The 19,887-nt window shown below is 42.8% G+C and overlaps 1 protein-coding gene across 3 annotated transcripts in view; it reads right to left on the minus strand.

Annotated features, from left to right (window-relative positions):
- Positions 1 to 19,887, minus strand: part of EPB41L1 (erythrocyte membrane protein band 4.1 like 1) — a 212,765-nt gene that overhangs the window by 190,519 nt on the left and 2,359 nt on the right. The gene's annotated exons all lie outside the window — the stretch shown is intronic.

Raw genomic sequence — 19,887 nt, forward strand, 5'->3', positions numbered from 1 at the left:
TTATATTCACAGTCAACACAAATGCTTTGTGATATATAAAGCCATTTTGCTTTGACTCCACAGCACATTCACTAGAACCATAGCCACATGTGGTACATGATGCATACCTTGGTCAGCAAAACCAGCACTTAATCCCTTCATTCATGCACCTTGTGTGCGTTCAGCCTCCGACTTGCTTATGAAAGTGATACAAGCATGTACTTACTACAGCCAGTCCTGGAGAAACAATGCATCCACTGAGTTAAGTGTAATGGATACAGTGCTGGCCACCACAACGAATTTTTAATCGCATTCTCATTTTAGTGCCATCTGTCCTGAGTGCCATGATCTTCTCATGATATACTTGAACTTCACCACTGCTGTTGCAGGAGAGACAATAGGTTCACCCAAGTGTTCTAGTAGCACCATTTAGCCTGCAGGCTCATTATAGATACTGATGCCACAAAGAACCTAATTTGGCTCTTGGGCATCACAGAACGTCACTTTTATTTGCAAACTGTAGAGAGCTGATGTTAGCTCAACTGCGGCAATATAAATAGTACATTCTTCTTTTCACATCATCCTGTATTTCACAAGGGAGAGAGGCAGGCAGTTATATAAGACCTTTTGCTTACCTGTAGCCTGTTTTTGTTTGCATTCAGATACAACTCAACAACATTCATTTAGCATGGCACTACTAACAGAGCAAACAACTAAAAGAGCAGACTAACGAACAGATTTCTAGACAAAGGGAACAAGACGGTCTTTGGCACAATGCTGCAAAAGTGACTGCTGTTGTCAGGCAAAGACCAGCCTGCATGTGACACTGGTCTTACCCAGCAGGTCTGCAAGAAAAATTGGTGGCAGCATAAAACCCCACTCTCAAGGAGGGAACTTAGTTTATACAGTTCTACATCCTTCCCAAAGGCAGGTATCATTTGTCCTACTTGTTCTTCATCTTTCTGGCACTACTGCTATCAAGCACATGTGCTACCAAGCACATGCGCTGACTTCAAAACCCTGAAACCTGTCACCTGGCCGCCACAATTTACATCCCATTAAAATACTGCAATAAGAGAAGTCTATGCAAAATGAATGAATAATTACTTGGCTTCAGACTGCAAAGGACAGCCAGAGAGGTATAATAATTAGAACTAGGATCTGGAAGATCCCGGTTTGAATCTCTGCTCTGCTATGGAAGGCTCCTAGGTGGCCTCTGGCCAGTAATAAACCCTCACTCTATTTCATATGGTTCTTGTTGCGTTGATAAATGGAGGTAGAGAGAACCTTGTTGTAAACCACTTCAGGCACCCACAGGGGAGAAAAGAAAGGTATTTATATAAATAATATTTTGATACATTATCTCCATGTCCCAGTTACAGTCCTGAGAGTATTTGAGTTCCAGACCTCCAGGGGGTCGATTAAAAAAAAATACTGACAGAAAGGTCTAGTATTAGCCCATACGAGTAAGAGCTTCTGCTATTGTGTATTTGAACTATCTTGTGTTATTTGATGAAGAGAGCTTTGACTCTAAAATACTTATACTCTGGAAATCTTGGTGGTCTTAAAGGTGCTACTGGCCTCCAGTCTTGCTCTTGTGTAAAATGTCATGCTAGACCACCAAACTGCAGCTGTCAGATGATCCTTCAAAAATCACATGTGAAGAATGCAGCTCTCATGGTGCTGAATTCAGTGGCCAATACCAAACTTGGCACTTGCACAGAATCCCCAAAACACTACTATGACTATAAACCAAAATGGTTAAACTTGCAATAAGCCCAGTGTTCCTCCACTTTTCCAGTTCTCTTATGCCCTTACAATAAGCTGCCAGTTGTATTCTACAAACATAATGCAAGTAACATGGACAAGTATTCCATCCATTATGGCTATTTCACTCTTGCAGAAATGTTGCTATAGGACATTTCACCTATCAACAGCAGCCCATTAGTATAATTGTCACAGGAAAGCTCCAGGACTGGCAGTGACACATTAAACATGTAGTTATAAGTCAAAGAAAAGCCTGCTCTTGAGATGACTTCAAACTGCAAATCCACAGTAAACTCTATTCTGATTATAGCTGTGGCAGGCAACTGTAATAGAAGTTTTAAAAAAACCTTCACTCCTGTGATACAACATATTATAGTCTTGCCAACAGGGTGGAGTTCAATGACAGCCTTAGGACTCCATATTTCAAATAAGTTTCTCCAGGGCTTTTTTTCTGGGAAAAAAAAGTGGTGGAACTCAGTGGGTTGCCAGCACAGGGGGCAACTCTTGGCAGGAGGTAGTGCCCCCAGTACCACATGTGCGTGCGCAAAGTGCACGCACACTCCCAGGACCGCACAATGACATCACTTTGGGTCAGCTGGAAGAAAGGGGGAGTTTTTTTAAGTTTAAATTGCCCTCGGCGAAAATGGTCACATGACTGGTGGCCCTGCCTCCTGATCTCCAGACAGAGGGGAGTTTAGATTGCCCTCCGCGCCGTGCAGAGGGCAATCTAAACTCCCCTCTGTCTGGAGATCAGGGGGCGGGGCCACCAGCCATGTGACCATTTTCAAGAGGTGCCGGAACTCCGTTCCACTGCGTTCCAGCTGAAAAAAAGCCCTGAGTTTCTCAAAGTTCAGCAAGCCTCTTCATCAGAAAGTGGATGACAAGACTATATCACAACTCTCTGCCATCCTGCTAAAAGAGATAATGAACTACACTGGCATAAAGAAAGTTACACAAACATCATTTGTCAACATAATTATACCTTCTACCTTGCTCAGAATCTAAAATACATAGTAAAATGCGTAATTCTTAATACAATACTTTGCTTAATTCTTTGTTTAATTCTCAGTACAATACTCTGGCATATCAGATCTGACCTGCTGAACAGCACCTTTTATAAGCTTGCTCAAACAAACACGCTCAGAAAAATCCTGTTCTAATGCTAGCAAAGCTCTCAACACAAAGTGAACAGCTAATGTGCTGTCGTTTAAATAGAACTTTATTTTATTGCAAGTCACTGAAAAGCTTTAAACATTCTCCCTTAATGCAACACAAACAAGGGAAAAGAACCAGCATTCTGCTTAACTAAGTTAACGCTAAAGAAATCCCTTACTGGTTTTATCCAAAAAAAAATCCTGTTGCAATCAATTCCATTCAACTGCTAAAAGGCACAGGAACATCACAGTTAACAGGCTATAATGAGAAACTCATAGTTTAATTTGTAAAACAGAGGAAGGCTTACATTCTAGATTCCAATGAGATAGTTCCTACACCAAGCCTTGCTTCATCCCAGAAGCCAGACGCAGGAAATGTATTCTTAAGTAGGAACTGTACAGTAGTTGGTGTTTATGACATCAGTAGATTTATGTGTCCACCATTTAAACCATCAGTCACCTGCAGCTACCCTCCCGGTCTCATTATTCCGACAGCAAGAACCACAGAGACGAGTTTCCTGAGACTTTACTTCTGGAAGCAGGAATAGCATGCTGCTGCAAGGTCATTCAGTACCAACACCACTTAAGCTTCCATGCAAATGCCAACACAACACACTCTCTTCAGACTGCACCCCATAATTTAGTTTCACAATACTGTGCTGTTAACTGACATGCTGAACAACGAAGATGACATGGATCAGTTTGTACCAGTATGGAAGTGCCATAAAACTGCTCAGCAAATTTGTGATATGCCTCCTCCACCCAAGAGCAAAGTCCACTGGCATGTTCTGTGGTTTTGTCCCCGAACAACGTTGCAGCACATGCAAACACAGTGTGATACTATTCCTTTCCAAGGGGATTTCACCATCCTTCAGTTTTTAACCTGCTTTATCTAGCCACTAGAGAATTTTAAAAAATGCTTTAAAGAGGAATGAAAGCCCTTTTTAAAACTTTGATTGGAAATTCACCAAGATGCATTTATTTATATAAAATATTTAAAAGAAACTGCAAGGACACAAATATTACAAGCACCTAGTAAGGTCAAAACCAATACCTTGCTAAAAAGGCAATCAAAACAGGCCAATTGCCCACATCATGAAGACTAGTATATTAGTCCTGCTACCATTAAACTCTGAGCTGCATATGCATAAAAACATACATGAAGAAGCCCACTGGAAAGCAATCTTGTTGAAAGCAACCACACACTGTCTTAAGAACAGCACCTTCCACTAGTTGGGAGTTGGCACAGAGCCGTCAACCAATGAAAGCTTTGTTGGATACATTTGTCCCACTAGAAAAAGTAGCTCTCCATATATAGTCAGCTCCGTTTCCTTAAGAGTCAGGAAAGGAAAACAACAATAATCCGAGAGGCAAGAGGGGTGAGCAGCTGCCCAGGTGTAAGCTTCTAGAAATAACCTGTGCCAAACTGCCAAGAAATCCAGTTATTCCTGCCTTGCGACTCCTGTGCCCTAGCAACAGGCATGTGAGCTAAGTGCAAAGCACAGCAGTGGATCTTCTTTTAATTAGGTTTAGTTCAAAGTTTAGGCTGGCAGGAAAATGATCTGAAATTATTTTGTTTCCATTAGAGAAGGCAAACTCACCAGGACACACTTATTTCTCAGTGGAATTTCCCCACGAGGTAGAATTAGCCCCAGAGCTGACCTTGGCAAATAGGCATCTGAGTCATCTGTTATTATATAAAAACATTTTAAAGGCAGAGGATGGACCAGCCTTCCCTCTTAGGAAAGGCAAAAGGCCAAGAAGCTGTGGGGAGAGAAACTACACATTGTAGAAGGAAACGTCATAAGATCCTAAAGTATCATCAAGTAAAAGGAGACCTTAACTCAGAGGGTTACAACCAAGACAAGGGGGAATTGCTGGAATACTCCTCAATCCTGAACAACTTTTCTGCCTACAAGTATAGAGAAGAACGAGCCACTAAGCAGCTGGAGAGTGGATCAGGCGAGGAGGACAGGATGCCCTGCCCAGGATTTAATTGCCAATGGAACTCTCTGCAACTCCACACAAGTGCCAGCTGATACCTAGACCGAAATCTACCCCAGCTCTTCCAAGGAAGTTTGAAAAGAGGAGTGAGACATGGCCACCAGTGTGGCGTTTCCTTCTTCAGTGCACTCAGGATGGTTATCCCAAGTATGTGCATTCTTTTAGATGGACTCAAGATGGGTTCAAAAATAGTTTTTCCTACTCAGAGAGCATGTCTGTGTAGGGGGAAAAATATGCACAAATGCGTGAAGCACACACTCCAAAGCCTGTTTGTTTGGTTTTGTACTATAAACACGACGGGAAGACTGTGTGTCCTTCAGTAAGCTCATTTTTTCCTATGAGGCAAACTGAAATGAAGTCTTCCAAGAGACTGCCACCTTCTCCTAGCTGTATTTCAGAAGTATGCCAATCATTCATTGGAGATTGTGATGGAGACTGAAGTTTTCTCTTACACTACCACATTAAAAGAGCAGAAGCATCACCAAATACTCTGCAATATTACTATGCTTAGCCGGTATCGCCCCGCAGCCTCTACACTATTTGAGGGAGACATATTGCTTCTGTTGGAGATACAGACTAGCTAATAATATGCAAGCTAATCACCTCATGTGGATCTCACTTACCAAAGAGAAGCCAAGTAACTGGCAGAGGGGTGAGGGGAGAGAGACAGGGATTCCCAAACATTTCTGTTCAGCCTCTGCTTCCAGGCTTTGGACTCCATGGCAACCTCCACCTTCACATGTAACTTCAAGAGGAACGCAGCCCAGAATCAAAGGAACTCATGAGAGATGAAAAGCAAGAAATGAACAAGAGGACCCAAAAGAAGCAGGAGGAATAAGGAGGTCGCCAAAGATGAAGGTGGTAGTTAGACATGGGCACGACCCCAAAAAATTTAATGACTCTGCGGTTCGTGGTTTGGTGCCGATGACAATCCCGAGGTCGCAAACCGCAGTGAACGCTGGTTCATTTGCCGTGGACAATCACGAACCGCCAGATCGCGATCGCCAATTTTGTGGGTTTTTGAAGTTCGTGATGCGGTTCGTGCCCATCTCTAGTGGTGGTTAATGGGGCCCCACTGGCCTGCATTTGGCTCGGTGAGTCATAGCTGTGCAGACCTGCCCCAAAGTACCAATTTGGAGGCTTTGATCCTGACCTGCTATTGACAGTGACCAGAGAATCGTTTAGGGATGAGGTGCTTGTACACTCTCTACCTTCTAACAACTCCTGACATCAGCACTGAATGGCTGAATGTTTGGGCACCCCAACTGAGGACATCCTGCCCTGCTGGGAAATATTGATTTATAACACAGAGGAAATATTGTTCTGTAGAGCACGTATTTTACTCCAGTTTGCAAACAGGCGTTTGAAAACAGAAGAACACACTAGCACCTCCTCCCATTAAAAAATGAAAGAAAGTGACATATCAGATACAACCTCATGCCATTCAAATCACATTTCTTGAGAGATCCTGTCATGAAAATACAACTTATCTGCATTACGCAAAAATCTGGAACAGTAGAAAGTTGTTCCTGGTACATGCACTAGAGAGAACAGGAGGAAGGGTAGAAAAGATTATGCAAGGGCATAATTGCTGGAATAAGAAACATTTATATCCCACCACCAAGCCAAAAACAGCTACATGGAGCTTGCTGACAAGTCCTTAATACCCAGGTTCATTTATATGCTTTTTTTCTAGGCAGGCAATTCAAAAACATCTTCACTTCAGCCCCTGGTTCAAGTCTCTCTCAAACTTCAAATTATTTATCTGAAATGTTTTTATCCTGTCTTTTCTTCCAAGGAGCTCTGGACAATATACAGAGCTTTCCCCTCTACATTCTATGCTCACATCTACCCTGTGAGGTTCAGGTAGCTGGCTCAAGGTTGACTCAGCCTTCCATCCTTCCAAGGTCAGTAAAATGAGTACCCAGTTTCCTGGGGATAAAGTGTAGATGACTGGGGAAGGCAATGGCAAACCATCCCGTAAAGAGTCTGCCAAGAAAACGTCATGATATGATGTCCCCCCATGGGTCCGTAATGACTCAGTGCTTGCACCTTTACCTTTTACCTACCCTGTGAGGTAAAAAGCAAGATTAGCACCTTAAAGGTGAACAAAATTTTCTAGGGCATAAGATACTTAACAAGGAGACCTTGACTCTTGGAAGCTAATGCCCTAGAAAATATCATTGGTGCTACTGGACTCAAATTTTGCTCTTCTACTGCAGACCAACACAGCTACTCACCTGAAACAGCCTGTGAGGTGGGTTACGCTGAGAGAGAATAACTGGCCCAGGGTCATCCAGTGAGTTTCATGGTAAGCAAGGATTTGAATCCGGGTCTCTCCTTTGGCCTTGTCCAGCATCCACTATACCACACTAGTTCATTAATGCCATGGATTTGAGATCTGACCCCAAACATAGTTTAACATTTAAAAGCAGCTGCAGGGTAAAGCACTGCCAGTTGGGGGGGGGGGTGATCACATCACAGTCAGAGAATCTCAAGGAGTTAAAGAAAAAGAGGACTTCCTTATTTGTTTTGAACTGCTTATCTATAAGAAAGTCATTAGAGGTGACCCTAACGCACATCCACCCCTTCCCAGGAAATAATTATAAGAGACTCTTTCCTGTTCCAGCAAATTCCTGGGTAGGATCGATCCCATGCAAAATCTCCGTTGATGCTAGGATTTTCCATCAGTATTGAGGGGTTTTCTCCACTTTACCCTTACTGCTGCAGCACAAAGTGCCATTCCAATACTGGGACATCCAGGAACAACTTGTGGGTGGGGGGGATGAAGCCTACTGCAACAGGGAATGAGGAATTAGCAAAAATTGCCCTTCCCCGGTAAAAAATTCCTGCAGATTCAACACCTTATAAGATTTAATTTTAACCGGAATTAAAAAACAATCCATAAACTATTGCAGTTTTTAATCCTGAACAAACAGAAAATATCAGCCAACAAGCAGAGTTTTTTAAACTGGCACCCAAAGGAAAACAGAGCAGACACCTGACAAATATCTCTAGGGAGACATTCACAAAATTAGGGTACCACCACAGAGAAGGTCCTGCTTCCCATTGCTAGCCAATTCATTTCTGGTGAGGCCCTGCTGTAGTTGCCTAGAAGATCTAAAGGTATAGGAAGCTTCATGTAAGATCAACTCCTCGGCCAATTTGGTTTTTAAAAGGTTACAGCTAGAGCTTTGATTTGTGCTTAGAGAATACATCTTTTAAAAGGTGGGATCATGAATGTTTCTGAATAATTATTGGGGGGAAGCTATAGATACCATACCGAATTCCTTGAAGTAGAAGAGAAGCACAAATGCAAAGCTAGCATACCACAGTGTGCAAAGTACAGCATAGTGGGAAAATAGTGTACCATCTAAAGCAGCTGAAAAAGAATTTATTTTGGAAAAAAAATTTTGAAGAGCCAAGTTAAATGTTCCTCAAAATGAATCTGTCACCATAAAAATATGTTTCTAAAAACACTTTTTAGGGTTGCAGCGCAAACATCAAAAGGAGGAAAAGCCAAGTTACTTTGACCCCCACGTGATATAGCCTTGAGGGGCTCTGGAGTCAGTGAGTTGGTTCTTCATCTTCAGTTCTCCATGAAAATTCTCAATCCTAGAGGAAAATCTGACAAAAACTTGGAAAAAAAGTTCAGTGATATCACTTGCCTCACAGGGAAAGCAACACCAAACTAATTTCCTCACCAGCCTTGGCAAATCCATAACATTTCAAAGTGTGGTCCCCTTTTAATAAGTAGGACATAGTCAACATCCCCAGTTTATATCTAGCTTCAAACAGGATGTTTGGATGTTACAAAAAGAGACCTAATGGTATACAGTGGTTAGAGTATCAGACTAGGATCTGACAGACCCGGGTTCAAATCCCCACTCTGCCTCAGAAGCTTGCCGGGTGACCTTAAACCTAGCCTACCTCACAGAGTTGTTGTGACGATAAAATTGAGAGAATGATGCAAGGTGCTTCGCAAAGGTGGGGTATAAATGAAGTAAATAAATAAAATGGCTAGCAGTGAGAGCTGCTGCACTCTGCTGGTTCAAATCCTGCTACTGCTGTGAACTCAGTAGGTGGCCTTAGACAAGCCACTCCTCTCAGCCCCATCTATATTGTGAGTATAATAATAATAACACTGACTTTGTTCACCACTCTGAGTGGGGCACTAATCTGTCTAGAAGAGCGGTATATAAGCACAGTTGTTATATTTTCAATATACACGATCCAGATGAGGCATATTCTGAATATCCATTTCTGTCCTGCGATCTGCAGGCAGAATGAGTCTAGGCTCCTCTGAAGTAAAGCCTCAGGCTTGGCTGGTTAGCTTAGGAGAGTAGACTAGACCTGGAACACAGGGCTTGCGCCCAAAAGGGCTGATTGAGCCAGCAATGCAACCTTCTCAAGGCTCAGCCTAAATAGGCTGAGAGTTAACCTGGCTCACCTGCAACTGCTGGCAGGTGATGAAGCTCCTGAGGGTCTGCTGAGCCGTATCCAGGATCCTGCAAAATGGTACTATGCTCAGAACCCCATTCTGGATCCAGGCTGCATGCTGCCAGTCTGGCAGTTCACCTCCTTTGTACCATCTCGGCCCTTCTGCCAACACCACTCTTGTGGAGTGGGAATGGGTCCTGAGGGGCTACAGGCTTGGCTTCACACCCTTCCTGCTAGAGGTGCAGTAGTTATCTCCAAAGCCAGTAGACAGGTCTCCCTGGAAGACTCAGGCAGGGTGACCTCCGGCACTGCTGGAGCATGCCAGCAGTAGGCTGTTTGTGATCACCTCTGGCTCTCCTGATTCCCTAGCCCTGGCTCCTCAAGCTCTTTCTCTGAGAGTCAAACCACACGATACGAATTACACGAGACCAAGTGAGTGTCAGGAGTCCTGTCTTACCCCAAATGTCCGTGTCCAGCATTCTATCGATGAGCACGTGTCCTGGTCTGGGCATGCATTCAAAATTTTCTGCTCCAGTGTAGCCGAGACAGTGCGTGTACACGGTCACGATCAGTAAGTCACCAATGCAGAGCATCCTTATTTCCTATATCTTCTGCTTCCTATCTGTGCAAAGTGGAGATGCATGAGGGGATAACTTGGAGGTACATGGAGAAAACCCGTGCCACCACAAACACGGGTTCGATGGAGGTCCTGCAGTCCTGGCACGTGTAGTTGAAAACAACATTGAAACACATGTAAGTAAGTTTTTGTGTTATTCGTGTGTAATTCGTATCATGTGGTCCAGCTCTGAGTTTGCCAGAGGGGGTCATGTCACCTTTTATAGATTTAAAAGCATTTACTTCTACTATGTTCAGAACTGAATTATAAAAGTTTTTAAAAAAGAAATCTAATAGTAAAAAACCCATGCAAAAACCTCTTCACATATATACTTTCACCTCTATAATCTTTCCCTAAAAGGTGATCTTCATGTATCATCAGCAGTTATAATGAAAAGCTCACACAGCATCTTTGACCAAAAAAAATTCCATGAATAGTGGCCACTGCTGAAAAGGCCCTAATCCACATTCTGTTACAAATGGCAGAGTATAATATAATTACTTAAGTGGCGCTTTTTGTGAAGATATTAAGGGGTAGGCAAGGAGAGGGAGTCCTTCCAGTATGAAGAACCAAGGTTGTTAAAAGCTCTACTGCTCAAAACTGTCCTTCTGAATTGGGCCCAAGAAACTAATAGTTAACCAGAGCAGCTGCTGTTTACATAGTTTCAGAGTCCTGCCAAAAAGGCCTCTAGAACATTCTTCAAGGACAGCTGCACATAGACTGCATTACCATAATCATTCCTAGCGGTTACACAAAAGCATAAACTATGGTTGCCAAGTTCTCCTACTACAGAAGAGACTACAATTGCCTCCTGCCCAAACTGTACCATTCTGAGTCACAACTATCACCTGAGAATCCAGTAGCAGCACCAATATCCAGCAGTAACCCCAAACTCTTTACCTACTCAACCAAGACAGACCACCAGCCATTTCCACTTTTCCAGGATTCAACCTTGCCATATCTACCTGCATTCTATTATACATGGCTGCCCAGTTCTACTAAGCTCCATGGGGCTTGCACCTTCAGGGCTTAGTCCTGGAGCCTGAAACCAAGCAACACCCTAAAGTGAAGATGAGTCAGGGAAAGAAAAATGGAACAGCAGGTTCAGACAGTCTTTAATACACATGCATTAGTGTTGCTCTCCAGTGCTACAAACATGACCCCATTTTGAACTGGAAAGGATTAGAACCTCTTTCTGTTGTAAGATTCCTCAGTGGGGTGTGGGAAAAGATAAGAAAAACTACAGAATTCCAAACTACCCAGCTACATACACCATGCTACCTGGCATCAACAGGACATCTTGCCAGCAGAAACAGTGCCCAGGTCAATAGTCTATCTAATTAGAGTCATTTAATTGCTTCCATTATTCATTTGGATCCAAAGTCTCACCCAAATGTAGCATCAGAAATAAGAGGCCTTTCGTCATCCTTGTCTCTACCTGTATGCCCCTTCAGATTTGCATCAATCCCTATAGAGTTGCCACATCTTAAACAGAAAAGAGAGGAGATTCATTTTCTCCTCCACCTTGAAAGCTCACATCTTTCCAACTTCAGATGGCTTCCCTACAAACAGCTGCCCCAACAGAATCACCCCTGGCTGGCTGCCTCTATCTAAACCAGTCCTGTTTTCTCCTGGTAATCGCAACAAACAAGATTAGTCTATTACAAAGAGAGGTGTCATTAAGATGCACAATGGGGTTCTGTTTGGCCTTGCTCTTCCCCTCTTGTAGAGAAAGGTCTCCTGAAATGGCTCCCCCCCCCAGCCCCGCCAAGGTGCCATTCCTTTCAAGAGCCAGCACAAGGAAAGAAATCAAAGCTAAAAATATCCACTGAAAGGTGTCATGCCGGAGACAGGCTGAGTACGAGGCAGGGTGGGGAGTGTCATGAATTTATTATGAGCCCCCAGAGAAGCTTCAAACACAGCCTTTGATCTCTTCTTCCCCATTTATTCAAATTTTTAAAAGGAGAGGGGGGGAAAAAGAAGGGTGGGTAAGAAAGAGAAAAACAACATTTCCTTTGTTTAGTCGGAGACTGCTCCTCCCTGTGTATTTGCATTACCAGCTGATGCACAACAGACAGTATCACCAAATATGCACCCCTCATCCCTCCCTTTAGGTATAGTAGGGGGAAGGAAGAAAAAGGAACATATGGTGAGCAAATGAAAGTCCATTTCATTCTGCTGTAGAGTGGCTGGGATAATATTATCATCTCTTCCCCTGCCCCAGAAAAAAAATGAACATGATCCACATATTAATTTGTATTCGAATCAGACAAATGATACATTACAGCGTGCAAGTTTCTGTGTTCACCAGAAGTCTTCATCACAGAAGGCTGGTTGTTACAATTTTTTTAAAAAGTTTAAAAAGAGAAAGGACATTTTTTCTGGACATGATGGCAAGTCCTGGTTGAGTCTGCATCGTCTACAGAGCTGCAACTGGCTTCAGGCCACACCCAGTTCTTTGGACAAGAGGCAATAAATCAATAGAACTCCAAAGGCATGAACAAATTCTAACAACTGGAATGAGATTAGATTGGCGTGGGACTCGTTTTTCCAATGGTGCCCATTCAGAGGTGGATTGAGGCAGCACCAGAAGCATTCTGAATAAATAAACTGGAGATATAGGAGTAAGCACTAACAGCGGAACACGGTTATTTAAGGAGTAAGCTTAAGCAGGTAATTCTTATGTTATTCAGTGGGGCTTCCTCCCAGGAAAGTGTCTTTAGCATTGCACACTTAGTCATATAAGAGTTTTTTACTATAACAAATGAAAGGTTCATATGTATCGCAGTAGAGAACCTGTTTTGCATGGCTCAGTCTCTGGAAACTCGAAATGCAGGCTCTCAGGTGGCAGGTGCCTCGCTATGCCTGTAACCAACTCTGAGAGTTGACAATACAGACCTAGATGCACCTGTTGCTGAATTCACTGCAAGACATCGTTATGTATAAATTGTTATTACCACAACACAGCTACGGGAGCATTTTGGCATTTAAAGAATTGAGACCATTGTCAGAAAGCGTGATCTATACAAGTTGATGAAATTATCTCTCTTGCATTTTCTGTAAGGCACATGGAAGGGAACCAAACCCTTGCAGCCTTGAATTCCAAGTGTGCACCCTAAATTGCCAGACCAACCTTTTTAGCAAACAAAACCCCTAGAGAGATGACCCAGGCCACACTGAAATGTTTGCTTCCAAGGATGGGGCATACCATCCCTCCCAGTGGTTTTTAATAGGCGAACACTGTCTTGAAACCCTCCCAGTTCACTGTTAGGGTGGCCCAGCATAGGCATGGCCAAAATCCTGCAGCCAATCCTGCAGACAAGCAAGCAAGGACATATTCAGTATTTTGTCTCGAATCCTTACACTGTTTCGTGTGAGGCCTTTTTTTATTCTGCAAATACAATCGCTGACTCAGAAACATCTGACTGCTCCAATAAGAATAGGCATTTCTGCTAAATCTGTCAGAATCACTAGGGAAGTACGCTTTCATACATTTTTTGTAGGAGTAGCAAATTTACACTTGTACATGTGTGCATTTCACAAACACTGCCAACAATGTAATTTAGTTGGGTTCCCCCCACCCGAACTGTTTTGCTTGTTTTATGTCCCTCATCCTGAAACCTTGTGTGCACATGAAGGCTCCAATTTGAACATACAGCTCTTCATTTGCAGAGAATGTCAATGGAAGGGTCACAAAAGCTGGCAAAAGGTATGGAGATCTAAATTAGGGCTAGTTTAGGGGGATAGCTGTGTTGGTCTGCAGTAGAACAGGAGGATTTGAGTCCAGTGGCACCTCAGAGGCCAATAAGATTTTCAGAGTGTAAGAAAGCTCTGACTCTCAAAAGCTTACACTCCCAAAATCTTGTTGGTCTCTAAGATGCCACTGGACTCAAATCCTGCTAAACTAGGGATAATATCATTAATGGGAACAAGTTTGCATCTGAAAAGGGAAAGCAAGCCTGTCTATATAGAGAGCTTCTGTGGTGCCCAGCCTCTCCTTTAAGAATTAGAGGATATGATACATACACAAGCATCAACATACTGTAAGGGCCCAACCAAGTAATGAAAATATTCCACAGGTAACAAAATAATGGAATACACAAGATTAAGGTGCAAAGCAAGACTGTGCCCAAAAGATTCTATAGACATCCTAAGAAAAACAAAATCTCTAAGGACAACAAATGACTCAGTCCTTTTAACCAGAAATTTAAAATATATATTGTAATTTTGTCTCACAAATAACTGCGCAGTCTCCAAGAAACAAACAAACACCAAAAAAAATCACATTATAGAACTGAAGAAAATAGCAAGAGTCCAGCAGCAGATGCTACTGGACTCTTACTCTTTTCTACTGCTACAGACAAATATGGCGGCTACCCATCTCAATATAAAACAGAGATAGCCAACTTTGTTGAGTCTGTTGGTGGCTGTTTTCAAATAGGTACTCCCTGCAAATGCAAAGATGGTAGGCTCTTCTGAAGCAACTCCTGCTCCAATGAGAAGATGGGAAGCCAGGACTGGCTGCTTGCTTTGGGGGAGCAAGATGTGGGCAGCAGGAAAACATCAACAAGTGCCCATGGGCACCACATTAACGATTACTGATACAGCACCACAAAAATCAGAGCCAAATACATCATATACCACAACCACTAAATGAGCAACATAATAAATGCCTATAAGAAGTCGGCCTACTACTTTTTCTTTACAAAATATAGCCACTAAGGCTGAACTTTGAAGAAGTGAGGATGAAAAACAACTTGAGGAAGAGGAACTTTTAAGCCCCACTTCTCTGCTGAAAACCACCCCTACAGTGCTTTGGGGACTGATAGTGAACATTCTTACCCATACCTCTACTATTAGACCTTGGGAATAAGAAATATCCAAATGACTATGTAGTCTGGAAAAAGAAACAAAATTGCATGCTTCTGTTCCCAAAGAACTATGTGGAAATAGTTGGCATGTCTCAGTTTTACAGGTGGAAATTTAATCCCACTCAAGTCAACACCACAAGGTTTGCAACTTTCAGTAGGCAAAGTCTATGCTCTGCAGCTCCCCACCTTGGAAAAAAAGAGAGGTCAGTAAGGTGAGAGAGACACAAACCCCACTGTTCTTCTACATCAACTCAAAAAACAAGACACACTGGTTCTCATCTCCCCGAGCCAAGAGTTTAATCAGCCATCGATCTGCACACCACAGCTCAGAAACCAGCCTGCAGTCGGAGCCTGAATATCAAACTGCACCTTCCTTAAGATGTATGTATGGGCTCCCACCGCAGCGCTAATGATTCCAAATGTTTCATCACTATTTATAGAAAATGTCTGATTTAATGCCTCCATTACTACCCAAAGTTGCTGTTAAAGCAATAAACACAACACAGTGATTGCAAACAGAACAGATAAATGTTTCCCCAGCATCAGTGGTTGCAGGGGTAAAAAGGGGGCACAAGGGAGGTATACACCAGGCCTGAAGACAAACAGGGCAGGCCAAGGAAGCTATCAGCAATGTTTACTGTAGTAGTTCTCATTCAGCTCCAATCCAGAGAAGTCAAATCACCACAACATTTGTCAAGGCATGCGTCAGCAAAATGCCCATCATTATTACATTTATTTAAATTGTACCATAAACATCTGTGACACTTTACAGATAATAAGACCCACAGAGTTCCAGGACATGGTTTCAGTCACGAGGGCCAGCAAGGAAGAAAGGGCATCGGAGAGAGCAAAATAATTTTGGTCGGTCAAGGTTTTGGAGCAGTAAATGTCACAGGTAAGAATATATTGGTATGTGAGAGTAGAGTGGGGAGGACGGGGGGCGGAGCTTTCAAGACAAGCACGGACGATTCTGTGCCAAGTCTGGGGACCTGAGAGGACGCCAAGGCAGGGGACTGAAAGACCAGAGGGGCAAATGGTCTTAGCAGTAGAGTGCTGGATGGAGGGAAGGAGGTTAAGGAGGAGGGTACAGTAGGCAGGGCAAGAGATTACCAAAACATGAACTAGAATTTTTGCCAACAGAACAGAAAAGAAAAGCTGGATTTTTGCAATATTGTAAAACGAGAAGTCAATGACTTAATGACAGTTCAACCAGTGGGGGGGGGGGTGGAGATGAAAATAGAACCAAGGCGTCACATCTGTTCTAGCAGGCAACAGTCAATGGATGGGCAGGTATGTGTGTACTTCATATAGGTTATATTTAACAAAAGGAGGACTTGAGGATGCACAGAAGTGAAATCCCATTGCTCCCCAGCTTCTCCCCTCCCTCCTGCCAGCTCTGCTTCTCCCATCCCCTTCAGGCTTCCCTTCTTCTACAGCTGCATCATGCCAGGCCTCCGCTCCCCCTTCCTGCCTGCTCACCTGCCTCTCTACTCTCACCCATGTGGCAAAAATTAGGAAGAAACAGACGGATGGGCAGGGCAAAAAGGCACATGGCTGTTGCTATCATATCTGCACACAGAATATTGGTTCCTGTGGTGATCCAAAATGCTGCCCAAATTCTCCCATCCACCCGTGTCTACACAGGCATAGATGACACACTTACCATTTTTGACTTTATTAACCCCCATTTTTAAACAAGCATTTCTGCAAACAGGGGGCTCCCCAGACTTCCAGAACCCTAAATTGTAGCCATGGCTGGCCTCACTGGGTGGATTTTTTGATCTGCACAGCAGCCAGCCTTTGACTATTATATACAAGGATAAAAAAAGACAGACTCTACATGGAAAGGTCCCCTAGGAGATGGAATGCATCTTTTTTTGCACTGTACATATAAAAGACATCTTTACACAGGATTCCTGTCAAGCATGGCAAGTTGTACTCTGACTGCAATTATTTATAGGTGCAGTATTTTACTTTCTTCCACATAAGTGAATGAATACTTTTTATTTCTGGAAAGAAAAACAGAGCACTCATTGGCATGGCAGCTATCACTACCTCTAGTGATCAAAGCTTCTCAGCATCAATCTTGTTCCCTTGCACGCATCTAGTGTGCCATTTGTTAATGTGCAACACACAGTAGGGGATTACACTGATGCACACACAGAGATGCATGTGCGCAGCCCAGCAGCATGAAGGCAGCAGCAGCCCAAAGATGCCACAAAGATGGCCTCTTCAATCTAACATGCAGTGCTGTTCAATGAAACCTACAATGTACAAGTCTATTAAACGCACACACACACACACACCAAAAAGCAAGATTTGAGTCCAGTAGCACCTTAAAGACCAACTGGATTTCCAGGGTCTAAGCTTTTGAGAGTAAGAGCCAAGCTACAAGCGATGCCTTACACAGGTTAGACACTTGTCAGCTTACCTCAAGTTTTGATGGGAAATGTAGGCGTACTGGTTTTACAGCTTGACTCTCCATTACAGCTGCAAGACCAGGATGCCTACAATTCCCATCAAAACTTGAGGGAAGCTGACAAGTGTCCAACCTGTGTCAGGCGTTACTTGTAGCTTAGCTCTAAGATCTCCCTTCATCATATACCCATGTAAGCAAACAAAGAGGCTGTAGGCCAGTGACTGAAGGAAAGGGAGGCTGCAAAATGCTTGCTACATTTTATTTTTTTATATATATATATATATAAAAAAGAATTTCCCACATAGCTAAACTCAACTTCTCCTTTTGCTCAAGCTGTTGAGCCTTAACTTGTTTGAAGTTGATACAGAGAATGCCACAGAGGCAGCTACGTGAAACCCTCGCTTGCAGGGCTTCGCTGCACACAGCCGCAGGTTTCAAAAAGCAAGCAAAAGGTATCAAAAAAACTTTGATAAAGTAAAAAAAAGCTCTTCAGTAGATTACAGGGAAGAAAGAAGCAAGGAAAGAGGGTTATGCCACGTGCTCAGCATACAAAGCATCACAGCACTATGGGTGCCAGGTACGCACATGCGTATTTAGGAGGGCACAGGATGGTTATTATTTTGAGTAGCTTAGATACAATTCAATTCTTCTATCCAAAAGCTTTCCAAAATACATGAAATAACTAACTGCCACCAAAGAAGTATCAGAATCAAAGATCAGGTCAGCAAGTAACCTGAAAAGCTCTTTAGTCCAACTCTATACACCATCCCAGATTAATTTCCACTTGAAGCATACAACAGCAATGACTAGGAAACTGCAACAAGTAAAGCACCACAACAATGAGACAGAACGAGGCATTAAGTGGTTCCAATACCAGATTATCCCCAGGACAAGGTTGAGGGAAACAGATGCAGAAATAATTTTACGTATTTTGGCAACATGAAATACCAAATTAATTCAACAAACAGATTTTCTACGCATAGTAATTTTGCAATCTGCAAACCACAATGCTTATTGTTTCAGTGGGTCTATCGCCACACAATTTAGTTTATAAATCACTGTTTTGGAAAACCTGCCTGTCTCAATCAGGGCAACCACAAAACCCTCAGACAACAGAGTGCCACCTAGGGCAATCATTTAGCTATAGGACAATATAATGGCCACAATGCTCAAAACAGAAATTGGTGGAATACCAAGATATTTGGCTGTGCTGTTATAAAACAGAAACATTTTAAAAAGAGAGCAAATTGTGACAGCAAGAAAAATGAACTGTGACCTGAAAAAATCAAGGAGAGATGTGCGACCGCAAGATTACAGATGCTCACTACATCGAACAAGTTGTGAAATGTACACTTGAAACAAAAGAGGAAGAATGCCTAGGAAATATTAAGACAACAATAGGATACAAATGATAAACCATCTCCAACTCTCATCTGTCCTCATTTGATACATATAATACTACATAGCATGTTTTTAGCCTTCTATTTACATAAAAAGAGATCAATGGCCAGATAACAGACCTGAAACACACCTTACATAATGTTACAGTAAAAATACACATGCAAATATATGCTTTGTAGCACAGCACTACTTTGATTAGCTAACCATATATGATTCCATTAAGAAAATGCTTAATCACCCAAGCTCATTTTCTTACGATTTGATACTGAAGAAACAGCAACCAAATTATGCAGGGACCAATTCCAAGTGATTCCCAATTCCCTATGTACTCATCTTTTAATGCAAATTGCTTCTCTCAAATCAGCAGGCCTGTGATTCTATTTGATAAAGGCCAGGAGAACAACCTGTTCAACGCAAATACCAAAGGTTAGAGTTTCCCCCTCCACCCCAGAATTCTTTGGTCTCACCCACTCCCCATAGTTTGCCTGCAGCACAGGCATTTTTCAAATGTCACAAACATCTTCCACACAGCCCCCTTTTATTCATATGGCACAGCAATAGACGTCAGCAACTTAATTTCTTGGCTATACCAGTTAATTCATTCTATGCATTCCTCAGTGTCAGAAATCATGTCAATACCTATGCAGTAGGAAAGATCCAAAAGGAAGATCTTACAGACCAGCTGCAACACTGTTTAAGCATTTATGCTACAAGACTGAAAAAGATAAGCATGACCCGGTTCCTGCCTATAAAGGCGGCAGCCCAGATCTGCTCAAGCAGACCCCAGCGAAGTGTGTGGTCAAAATGTTCAAAGAGCCCCTTGAACAGAGACAAGATGGAGCCCCTGGTGTTCTAAGTGACAAAATGCAACAGAGGGGACAGGGATTGTGAATGATCATTCACTAAGCAGAGCTACAATCTTTCTTTCTGCTGGGCGAGTTCCAAGGAGGCACGCCTTGGTGTGACAGGAAGGTTCACATGTTACGCATCACAATCCATGATTAGGATATTGTGTGGTGTTCAATAAGCATAATCCACTGAAGCCACTTCCTTGCAGCATTTACAGGAGTCAGCAATTTCTCCTTCATGTTATTCATCATTCATTGTGAGCTGCCACATCTCCTACTCTCCCATAAGCCACTTCAGATCGGTAACTTTACCTTGAACTCTCACAAAGCATAACCAATACACTCCAAGAAATTCATTCATGGTAATTATCCTTCCGCCTACCCTCAG

Source organism: Eublepharis macularius, chromosome 5 (assembly GCF_028583425.1).
Source record: "Eublepharis macularius isolate TG4126 chromosome 5, MPM_Emac_v1.0, whole genome shotgun sequence".
NCBI classification, from domain to species: Eukaryota; Metazoa; Chordata; class Lepidosauria; order Squamata; family Eublepharidae; genus Eublepharis; species Eublepharis macularius.